This window comes from Hemitrygon akajei, unplaced genomic scaffold, assembly GCF_048418815.1.
Source record: "Hemitrygon akajei unplaced genomic scaffold, sHemAka1.3 Scf000108, whole genome shotgun sequence".
Lineage (NCBI taxonomy): Eukaryota > Metazoa > Chordata > Chondrichthyes > Myliobatiformes > Dasyatidae > Hemitrygon > Hemitrygon akajei.
Window position 1 is genome coordinate 2,147,656 of NW_027331994.1, and position 11,885 is coordinate 2,159,540.

General features: G+C 45.8%; 1 non-coding gene across 1 annotated transcript; it reads right to left on the reverse strand.

Moving 5' to 3' along the window:
- Positions 1-2,030: 2,030 nt before the first annotated feature.
- Positions 2,031-2,103, reverse strand: trnav-uac (transfer RNA valine (anticodon UAC)). The gene has a single exon. It is a non-coding gene; the product is annotated as a tRNA-Val (tRNA).
- Between the last annotated feature and the right edge of the window lie 9,782 nt (positions 2,104-11,885).

Here is an 11,885-nt window from a genome sequence, read left to right on the forward strand (position 1 = left end):
TTGTTGGGACAAGGTTTGAGGAGTCAGGGTATTTATGAAGCTTTGAAATTTCCATCCCCTGGCCTTTCCTAACGACGACAGTAAACACGCCAGAGCCCTCACAAGCTCATAAAGGTCTGAGACACTGGTAAAGGTTATCTGAGACCTCAAATCTCTTGGGGTGCCCAAGCTTTTGCTTGGTGCTCCTTTTATTCTCTTTCACTCTGAAATTGTACAAAACAAAAATAATACACTAATCTTGCTTAAAATGCAGAAAAAGAATGTTTCATCTTTAACTTTATGACTTTTGGAGATCAGTTCATCTTCTACTCACTGAACTATTCACAGAAACAGAAACTTTGTCCAGGGCTGCCCGAACATTTGCATGTCGCTGTACATGAGGCGGTGGAAAAGCGGCACAAGATCCGGGCCGAAGAAGCACAAAACCTCAAATGTTGCCATGGAATTTTACACGCAAACTCGCGACTGCTGAGCAGGACAAATTACCACTGTCAATATACCATCCATCTGTTCATTAATGTCCAATGGCGAGGTGTTATTTTTCAACTGGACTCCACTGATATCCCAGGATACATTTTCATTGATCACTTTTCAGTGGCATACATTTCAAACGTTTCACATCACTGTGGAGATCCTGGAGTCAAGCATCACTGGTCATTACGTTGCCGAAATGTTAAACAATATAATTGTGGCCGGTTTGATCAGAATGACCGGCCGTAAGGTTTTAATAAGGTGATAGAGTTAAGAGTGTAACCGGGGAAAGATCGGGAGTTATTTCGGTGTAATTCTAAACATTGAGTCAGGGGCAGAGCATATTCCGAGATAAGTATTTATTCCTGATGTTCACATTGCGGAAGAAGCTCCATGGCCAGTTACTGACCCTTATGCAGGCGCGGGATATTTCGCCCATGCTTTAATTTTACAGGGAATCACAACAAATTCGATATATTGAAAAGTACAGTGATCCCAACTCTGCACCGATATGCGATCACCCACCGCCACCTCGTCTCAAAACTAAACAGCACCCAGTTTTCCTGTTCTACATTACCCTCATTACACAGGAAGGTTTTAACCATACTTTCGGCATTCCCGCAGAACCACGATGTCAGCGTTGTGATCAGTCCTTCCTCGCTGGTCCTTTAACAGGAATGGAATGTGCGATACCAGTGGTAAGATATTTGACCTGTCTGCGCTGCAATATCATCGGAAGATCGCAGATTCGAGTCCTGAAAATTTTAGGTGCTGATGTTACCGACTGTTTCCACCGCGGCTTAAACTGTACGAAGCACAAATATTTGATCGGTTGACGTGGGGTGGCTGTAGTGCTGCTCGCGACAGAGAAAACAAAGAGAAGCAGAGAGATTGAATGTGTGTGTGTGTGTGTGTGTGTGTGTGTGTGTGTGTGTGTGTGTGTGTGTGTGTGTGTGTGTGTGTGTGTGTGTGTGTGTGTGTATTTGAGTGTGCGTGTGTGTGAGAGTGGGAGAGATAGAGAGAGATGGAGAGAGAGATGGGGTGAGGCAAACTGAAAAGGTGGAACCTGGAATACTGTGGCGGAGAATTTGAACGGAGAGTCTGTATGGTGGGACTGGGAAAGCGTGGAATACAGGAGGGAGGCAAAATAAAGCGACTTCACATTTTAAAGTAGGTTTGAAATTTTGCAGCACACGGTTATTCTTCCCGATGTTTGTCTGGATGGGAACATTTCAGATGTGAGCTCCGTTGAAACCACAATGCATCCTCATGCGACAATACATGACAATAGGTTTGAAGGCTAATTCTCCCGTTACGCAGTGTACGTTATCCACGAACCTCCTTAGGTTTAAATCCGTTTATGTTCTCCTGTAAATTATATGTAATTTCTATTAATTCTTCTTTCTTTAATTTACCTTTGCCAGGTTTGAAATACAATGCGCTACTGCTAGAAAAGCGAATGTTCATTATATTAACACCTGGATGCCCATGACAGTAAACTTGAACACAAACTGAAAAGTTGAGCCTCAAGTTCATTTGAAGCGCTGACGCCCAAACAATGTTTCTGCCCGGAATTGAACTGGGGACCTTTCGCGTGTAAAGCGAATGTGATAACCACTACACCACAGAAACCGTGCAAAGCGCTTAATGCCTTGCGCTCTTGAGCAATGACTCGAGGCACCCCCTCACCGCCCTGCTCTGAAGTACAGCAATAAGTACAAAACATTGACCACTGTTCCTTTCCGTTTTCAGTAACAAGTATTACATAGGTTAGAGAGAAAGATTCAATCGTTTAGGACTTTATTCCATGGAGCGTAGAAGAATGAGGGGAGACTTGATAGAGGTATATAAAATTATGATGGGTATAGATAGAGTGAATGCAAGCAGGCTTTTTCCACTGAGGCCAGGGGAGAAAAAAAAATCAGAGGACATCGGTTGAGGGTGAAGGGGGAACAGTTTAAAGGGAACATTGGGGGGGGGGGGTTTCTTCACACAATGAGTGGTGGGAGGGTGGAATGAGCTGCCAGATGAAGTGGTAAATACTCGCTCACTTTTCACATTTAATTAAACCTTGGACATGTACATGGATGAGAGGTGTATGGAGGGATATGGGCCAGGTGCAGGTCCATGGGACAAGGCAGAAAAATGGTTCGGCACAGCCAAGAAGGGCCGAAAGGCCTGATTCTGTACTGTAATGTTCGATGGTTCTATGGTTATGCGCCATATACAGAGATATGCATTAACAATTTCCTGTCGGATGTTGGTTAAGGCGCGACATGTGATAGTTAACTAAACTGTGTTGTATTAATAGGCAAGGAATTAAAACACCTTCTGTACTCTAGCTTCCAGTAGTCTCCACAGGGTGGCGCTCGGGCTCACGTGCGAAATTTAACAGTGCCTTTCAGCTTTCCCACCCTGTCTCTCTCGTCCGTTCTCTTCACCTCAGATTACAAGTTAATTGAAGCAAGTGAGAGAACCATGTGCCGATACACTTATATACAACAGGACGCGTTACGAGCCAGGGTTACTTGTGAGATGATGTCAGCTGTATAGTAACGAATCACGGCTAATCGTCCCACCGAGTCCGCACTGACACCAGACATACCGTCACACTGATATTTTATTAATGGTCACCGTCCAATCTGTTCCGTCGGATCGCAACCAGACCAAGACATCAACGGCCAATTAAACGACCTATCGAAGGAACATTATATCGGTAACAACAGCCTTCAGGAACGGAGCGGCAAGTCGATCAGCTCTGAGGTCGCAGTGGAGTGATCACTCTCCAGCCGGAAGAACGTCAGCAGAATCGAGGGAGGGGTCGTTTCTTGAACAGAGGCTTGGTGATCTCGGGACATGTGAGAATTATTTTATAATTCGGCGCAGAAAGACTGCAGGTTCATGTTGAGAGAGCGGGAGAGTGATATCAGTATCTCGATACCATTTCCGGCCATTGAGGTTACGATTAATATCTCTTTTTTTTCCGCGTGTGCCTGAAGCTTATTGTGGACTTCAGGAAGGAGAGAGAAACCAATCCTCATAGAGGGATCAGAAGTGGAGAGAGTAAGCAGTTTCAGGTTCCTGGGTGTTAAGATCTCTGAGGACTTAACCTGGTCCCGACATATCGATGCAGTTATGAGGAAGGCAAAACAGCGGCTATCCAGTACTTCATTAGGAGATTAACGAATAGACTGAAACAACTTCTGGAGAACATTCTGACAGGCTGCATCACTGTCTGGTTTGGGGGAGGGCGGCGGGAGTGTTGTTACTCTACCGGAAGGAGAGATGGGGAGATGGGGAGCCTTATGATCATGCGGATGAGAGCTATGGATGGTGGAGAACAAGTGAGCACTCAGTACTCAGTCGGTGAACTTTCCATGAGCGAAGGTAGCAGCGACAATTACAGTCTGATTCTTAAAGGAACAGTAGCATCTAACCATTCTCCGGCGGAAATCATTGTCGAGACTTGGATGACAGTGTCGCAAGGACGTGGCGGTGGAACGAACCCAAGTGCTGAACACGGGCGCGGAGGCCAAGTCGGGAGGTGTTACTGTCGTAGCGAGCGTGGAATGGGTACCAAGGGAGTGTTTACCCGGAGTCTTGGTTTTAGTAGAGAATTCAGAAACGATGCTAGACTGATAGTCCTAAGAACCATGGAACGAGGTTACTCATACACGAGTCGACTAACAAACTGGCAGCTCCTAGTTGTGGTCACAGGATTTTTACACTGCGTTTGCTGATGGAAAGCAGGTGTTTGTAGGTAGTGGAACCTGGGAATGATTGGGAACTAAACGAGATGATTAAGGCACAATTTCTGAGCTTGGTGCCAGAGGGGTCAATGACAGGCATCCTTTGATATGTTGGAATGATAACGCTGCAACCCTTCCCTGGTTGGGAACAGATTACTTGATGTTAATCTTCATCTTCTCCTGAATCTTTCTCCGTACGTTGTTACTCTGTGTGTCCAGACGCCACATTATGGCTGAAAATTTTAACTTTCATTTCAGTTGATTATCCGCTCGCAGTGCTACATTTTCTCAGGCAGATGATGTGAACGTTCACTTACCTTTCGCACTTGAGGTCCATCCAATAATATATCATCAATGCCGCTAAATCTGGGGCACCAAGTGAGAGACAGCTAGTTACCGAACCGCTAACTATTGGATCGTGACATTCAGTCAGCCTTTGTCAATCTGTCCAGTAATACTGAGAAAGTAATCTTTTCTCAAACTCCACAGTGCTTCTCATTGATAATCGCCTTGTCAATTCCGCTCCATCAAATTCGCAATATCTGATACAGCACAACCAGACAAAAACAGACAGCAGACGTCAGGCAGCAAGACAGACGAGTAGATAGACAGACAGACAGACAGATAGATAGATAGATAGATAGATAGATAGATAGATAGATAGATAGATAGATAGATAGATAGATAGATAGATAGATAGATAGATAGATAGATAGATAGGCAGACAGACAGACAGATGGATAGATAGATAGATAGATAGATAGATAGATAGATAGATAGATAGATAGATAGATAGATAGATAGATAGATAGATAGATAGATACAAGCACTCAGACAGTTATGCCGACCGGCCCTGTGGTTCAGAAGGAGAGGGAAAGGAAGAGGAAGGCAGGAAGGCAGTAGTAATAGGGGACTCTATAGTCAGGAGTTCAGACAGGCGATTCTGTGGACACAGGAAAGAAACTTGGAAGGTAGTTTGCCTCCCAGGTGCCAGGGTCCGGGATGCTTCTGATCGCCTCCAAGATATCCTGCGGTGGGAGGGAGAATACCAAGAGGTCGTGGAACATATTGGTACCAATGACATAGGTAGGAAAAGGGAAGAGGTCCTGAAAGAAGACTACAGGGAGTTCGGAAGGAAGTTGAAAAGCAGGACGTCAAAGTTAGTAATCTCGGGATTACCGCCTGTTCCAAGCGACAGTGAGAATAGGAATAGAATGAGGTGGAGGATAAATGCGTGGCTGAGGGATTGGAGCAGGAGGCAGGAATTCAGATTTCTGGATCATAGGGACCTCTTTTGGGGCGGGTGTGACCTGTACAAAACGGGCGGGTTGCACTTGAATTCCAGGGAGACCAATATCCTGACGAGCAAGTTTGATAGAGCTGTTGGGGAGGCTTGAAACTAGTTTGGCAGGGGGAGGGGAGGGAATCAGAATGTGAGTGCAGGGATTATGGTAGAAGGACACGAGCATGATGCTACGAGTTCTGAGTTGATGAGGAAGTGGACAGAACATAATTGTAGCCAGTTAAAGGGGTTGAAATGTGTCTATTTCAATGCTAGGGGTATTAGGAACAAGGAGGATGAACTTAGAGCATGGAGTAAGATGTGGATCTACGATGTTGTGGTTGTTACTGAAACTTGGTTGGAGGAAGGGCAGGACTGGATGATGCAGGTCCCGGGGTTCAGGTTTTTTAAAAGGAATAGGATGGGAGGTAGAAAAGTGGGGTTGGGTGAGTGGCATTGCAGGTCAGGGATAATATCACGGCTATAGAAAGGGAGAACACTGCAGAAGGAGTGTCCACTGAGTCGGCGTGGGTGGATGTCAGAAATAGGAAGGGATCAATCACTGTGCTGGGAGTAGACTGTAGGCCCCCAAATAGCCCGCGAGACACCGAGGAGCAGATAAGCAGGCTTATTTTAGAATGATGCTGGAAATATATGGTAGTAGTTATGGGTGACTTCAACTTCCGTCATATTGACTGGCTCCTCCTGAGTGCAAGGGGGATAGATGGGGCTGAATTTGTCAGGTGTGTTAAAGAAGGATTCGTGACACAGTATGTGGACCGGCCGACGGGAGGAGAGTCTATACTGGATCTAGTTCTGGGGAATGAACCTGGTCAGGTGACAGACTTCTTGGTGAAGGAGCATTTTGGTGAGAGTGACCACAACTCCCTTAGCTTCAGCCTAGCTATGAAAAAGAAATAAAATCAAACTAAATGGTAAAGTGCTTAACTGGGGAAAGGCTAACTTTGAAGGGATGAGGCAGGAACTAGCGAGAGTAAATTGGAAACAAATGTTCAAAGGGGAAAGCACAGAAGTAATGTGGGAAATTTTATGGATCACTTGAGCTGGGTTCAGGATAGGTTTGTCCCACTGAGGCAAGGAACAAATGATAGGAAGAGGGAGCCGTGGCTGACAAAGCATGTGAGGCAACACTTCAAGAGGAAAAAGGAAGCATATATTAGATATAAGAAGCAGGAAGTAGGAAGAGCTTATGAGAAATATTGTGTAGCCAGGAAGGAACTAAAGAAAGGACTTAGGTGAGCTCGAGGGCGGTATGAGAAGGCCTTGGCATGTTGGATTAAGGAGAACCCCAAGGCGTTCAATGCGTATGTGAAGAATAGGAGGATGACGAGAACGAAGGTGGGACCGCTAAAGTATAAAGAGGGCAACATGTGCCTGAAGGCAGAGAAGTTAGGGGAGGTCCTAGATTAATACTTTGCTTCAGTATTCACAAGTGAAAAGGATCTTGATCAGGATGAGGTCGAAGTTGAGAGGGCCTATGTACTTGACAATGTGGAGATTAAGGAATAAGAAGTGCTTAAGACTGATAAATCCCCAGAGCCGGATATGATGCACCCCAGGTTGTTCTGGGAATTGAGAGAAGAGATCGCAGGAGCATTAGCTATGACCTTTGAATCCTCTTTGGCTGCAGGGGAAGTGCCGGAGGACTGGGGAAACGCAAATGTAGTTCCCTTGTTTAAAAAAGTTAATAGGGAGAAACATGGGAACTATAACAACTATAACATGGAAATGATCCTTAAGGATAGTATCAACGAGCATTTGGCGAAGTACATTCTACTCCTGGATAGTCAACATTACTTTGTGAAGGGAAGATCGTGCCTCAGGAGCCTGATTGAGTTTTTTGAAGCGGTAACAAAAGAAATTGATGAGGGTAGGGCAGTGGATGTGGTCTACATGGACTTTAGCAAAGCATTTGACAAGGTCCCTCATGAGAGACTCATCCATTGACATCCATGTCATGAGGCATTGGGATGTGGAACCTTAGCTGTTTGGATAAAAAATTGGCTTAAAGGCAGAAAGAAGAGGGTAGTTGTAGAAGTGTACAATGTACAGGGTATGTTAATTAAAATGGCTTCTTTGGTTTTCTAGAGTAGGAATGCTTTTATGTCTGATAAGTGTTTTCTCTCGCAGTTGTCTGGCTTTGGACTTGCTGATATGGGGATTGTATTCATTTTTTAACCAATGGGGAATGTTATTTTGGCTTGTGGGGCTGGGAGCTTGGGGGTTTTCGCGGGTTTTCAGGGGAGTCGGGAAGAAGACGCCGAGGAAGGTGGACGTGCGCTGCACTGCTCGGTCGACCACCCGGGTGGTCCCAGGTGCGGGGACGTGGAGGTCGGAGGAAAGTGACGAGGGGTCGAATGGTTCGATGGTTGAGCTTCAACGATGTGCACTAAACTGACTGAACTTTGATAAGTTGGCGCCTTTTACTTTATTTATTTTCCTTCATATATACTGTATTGCATAGTACTCTTTTAGTTTTAGTAAAATCTTTAAAGTGTATTTCATAACGGTATCTGGTGTGAGTCTTATATTCTGTGTGTAGGCGAGGCATAAACTTGATTCTCACAGCACCTGCGTGTACGGCAGGTGGAGTTGGTGAGTGTTTGGATCTCCTTTTCCCCTAGACATGTACCGGCCTGTTGGGTAAATGTTACAGAAGGAAAGTATTCTGCCTGGAGGTCGGTGACTACGGGAGTGCCGCAGGAATCCGTCTTGGGACCCCGCCTTTTGTGATTTTTATAAATGACCTGGATGCAGAGGCGGAAGGATGGGTGAGTAAGTTTTCGGATGACACGCAGATTGGAGGAGTTGTGGATGGAGCTGTAGGTAGTAGAAGGTTACAAGAGGATATAGACAAGCTGCAGAGTTGGGCAGGAAAATGGCGGATGGAGTTCAATACGGACAAGTGTGAGGTGATGCATTTTGGAAGCGCAAACCAGAGGACTGAATACAGAGTTAATGGTCAGTTACTTATGAGTGTGGATGAACAAAGGGCCCTTGGGGTACAAATCCATACATCCCTCAAGGTCGCTGAACAGGTTGATAGGTTAGTTAAGAAGGCCTATAGGATGCTAGGCTTCATTAACAGGGGGATTGAGTTCAAGAGTAGAGAGGCCATGTTGCAACTCTACAAATCTCTGGCGAGTCCGCACTTAGAGTATTGTGTTCAATTCTGGTCACCTCATTATAGGAAGGACGTGGAAGCTATGGAGAGGGTGCGGAGGAGATTTACCAGGATGTTACCTGGTTTGGAGAACAAGTCATATGAAGCAAGTTTAGCAGAGCTGGGACTTTTCTCTTTGGAGCGTAGAAGAATGAGAGGGGACTTGATAGAGATCTACAAGATTATGAGAGGCATAGATAGGGTGAATAGTCAGTACCTGTTTCCCAGGGCACCAATAGCAAACACCAGAGGGCATATGTACAAAATTAAGGGAGGGAAATTTAGGGGAGAAATCAGGGGTAAGTTTTTTACACGAAGGGTTGTGAGTGCCTGGAATGACTTGCCAGGGATGGTGATGGAGGCTAAAACATTAAGTGTATTTAAGAGCCTCTTGGACAGGCACATGGATGAAAGAAAATGGAGGGTTACTGGGTAGTGTGGGTTTAGTACATTTTTTTAAGGATTACATGGGTCGGCACAACATGGAGGGCTGAAGGGCCTGTACTGTGCTGTAGTGTTCTATGGTTCAATGGTTCTATGGGAAGAAGTATAGTTCAGGTAATTGTGTGAGTCGATGGACTTATGATGTACGACAGTAGATAAGCTGGCTCAGAAGACAGAGAAAGAGAGGTTGGAAATGGATCAGGTAAAACTAAAGGTGTGTTGGAAATTGGAGCTGGTTGATGAAATCAACGAGCAGCGTCCAGGAAGCAGCAGCAATGCTGTCGTCAGTGTCCCACGGGAGATTTCGGACAGTGACACCGCTGTCGTCTTGGTACACGGACCGTTCCACGTAGCCAATAAAAAGGCAGGAATAGCCGGGATCCATGCGTGTGCCTATGGCTACAAGGGTCTTCAAAGTGGGGGAGGGGTTGGTGGGCGGGGTTGTGAATATTTTTACAGGCACTGCACCTGTTATCCGTTCAGCGACAATTGCCAGTTCAACACATTTATTCGAATCTAATCTGAGTTGGGTCTGGATGACCACTGTCCTTACTGCCACTGATATCTGCGATTCATGTTTAGTAGTATGGTTTAGCTGACGGACGTATTCGTATTCAGGTATTATCGATATGTTTGAGTTTGACAGGATAAGCAGTTTGATTCATGTGTGAAAATTTCACCACTAGTAGAACTATTTATGTGTCGGGAAAAGACCCGGTCACATCAGATCCCTCCAAGTATAAACACGATACCATGTGATACTTAAAAATAAAACAGCGAGCTTTTTTCTGTGAACATTTTGGGCTATTCCCGATATTATTGAGATCAGAATAGCAACAATTAATGTTCCTATCTCCCTCTGTCCGTGTGGGCACTCGATGGGGCCCTTGTTCAAAAATATCTCTCCTCCAAACTCGATAATATCTAGCCCATAACAACTTTCAGGACCATTCTGTCCGCGGCAACAGGGATTGTAAATGACATCATTGATGACAATGGGTTTTTGACGATTGTAGCTGGATGGAATATCAGCATTTTATTTCTTGCAATACAGCGGACACTGGAAATGCATTTTTTTCGCCAGTGTGATCTCCGTTGTCCAGGAATAACCAGTACCTGCTGGAAATAATGTCTGCAGTACGGTTACAGGCATAAGGGAGACTTGTGCGGACCGCTGGTAGTCAATGGAGTCGCGCAGAGGACGATCAGCAGAAACCGGAGATGGGGGAGAGAAAGTCGTGCCTGGTGGTAGAGTGGCTATGGAGATGGTGGAAGTTACGGTAAAATATCTTGCATGCGGAGGCTCGTGGCGTGTTACCTGAGGACAAGGAGACCCAATCTCTTTTATTATTCTGGGTGGGATGGAGTGATGGTAACTGGGGGAAATGCGTCCCAGAATGATGATAGCACCATCGATCGTGGTGGAAGGGAATGTCCATTGACTGTAAAATGTCCGAAGATGAAATTCTCATCAATGGAAATGATAGAATGGAATAGCACTTTTGTGAGTGTCAATTTGGCAGAAGGTATCGTCAAGATAACTGTTGGAGTCAGTAGCATGACTTTGGAAAAGATGTCGGTAGATAATCTCTCCCTGGAGTTGGGAACAGAGAGATCGAGAGACAGGATTGGTGTCGGAACGGGTACAACCTGATCTGAGGGCGGTGTGGCAAGTTGTAGGCCGTGTGGATGAGACTGACGAGCTCAGCGTGGCTGCAGGAAGAGGCACCAATTCAGTTGTCAATGGACTCTCAGAACCAATGCAGCCGCCACTGTCGGTAATGAACGGGTTGTTTCGGGAACACAGATGCCCTCGCAGGAATATGGCCTTGCAGCTGGACCAACGAATCGGGAGGACAGAGGAATGTACAGTGGAACCGTGGGGCGAAATGCACTACAATCAGTAGAGCAAAGAAGGGAAATGAGCCAGCGAATTCGGGACCAGCATTGCAGCTGCATAAGGGGCTTGTCTATGCAATTTCCGCTTGTGAGGTGTGACAGGAATAAGGATATCGCCGGGCCAAGAGGGACAGAAAGTGCCCGCAATATATAGTGGTATCCGGACGGGCGACGCCGCTAAGTCACGATTTTTTCGGAACAATGAGGGCAAGCGGAGATTTTACCACATTCTTTAGCTGCTCCCTGAACTTGGCCTGTGTAACGGCGTAAAGGGCCGTGTTTGTACAACAGCTCAGAAGCTGCAGAATGATGCCCAGCTCTCGAAGGGAATCTGGCGGAAGCAAACGCATGGGAAGATAATACAGCCGATCCCACGCAGAGAACACACTGAAAGGTGCCCACAGCAGGATGAAATTACCCGAGACCATCAGCAATAAAACAAGGGATTTCCTGCGTTTCTCCATCTCCGGGTCTCTGGCACTCTGTCCGTTACCGGGAACTCTGAGTCTCCTGCGAGCTCTGCTGGTGACTAAGACGTGCCTGACAGTGATTCCATTCGTAACCAGAACCAGCACAAATGGGAGTACAGGGGTGAGGAAGGAATAAAATAGGTCTATTTGATTCGTGAATTTGTAATAGTGATACCTCTGTTGACAAATGAATGGAGCAATTATCCATGTGTATTCCTCTGACAGTCCAAAATACCAGTAAATATTCTTTAAATTGCTGATCACAGTCACCGTCCCCAAAACCACGGCCGCAGTTTTCCGCGTGCAATATTTGGTTTTCAATTTTTGACAACAAATGGCGACAAACCGATCCAAGGTGAACGTGACGGTGTACCAGACGGAACAGT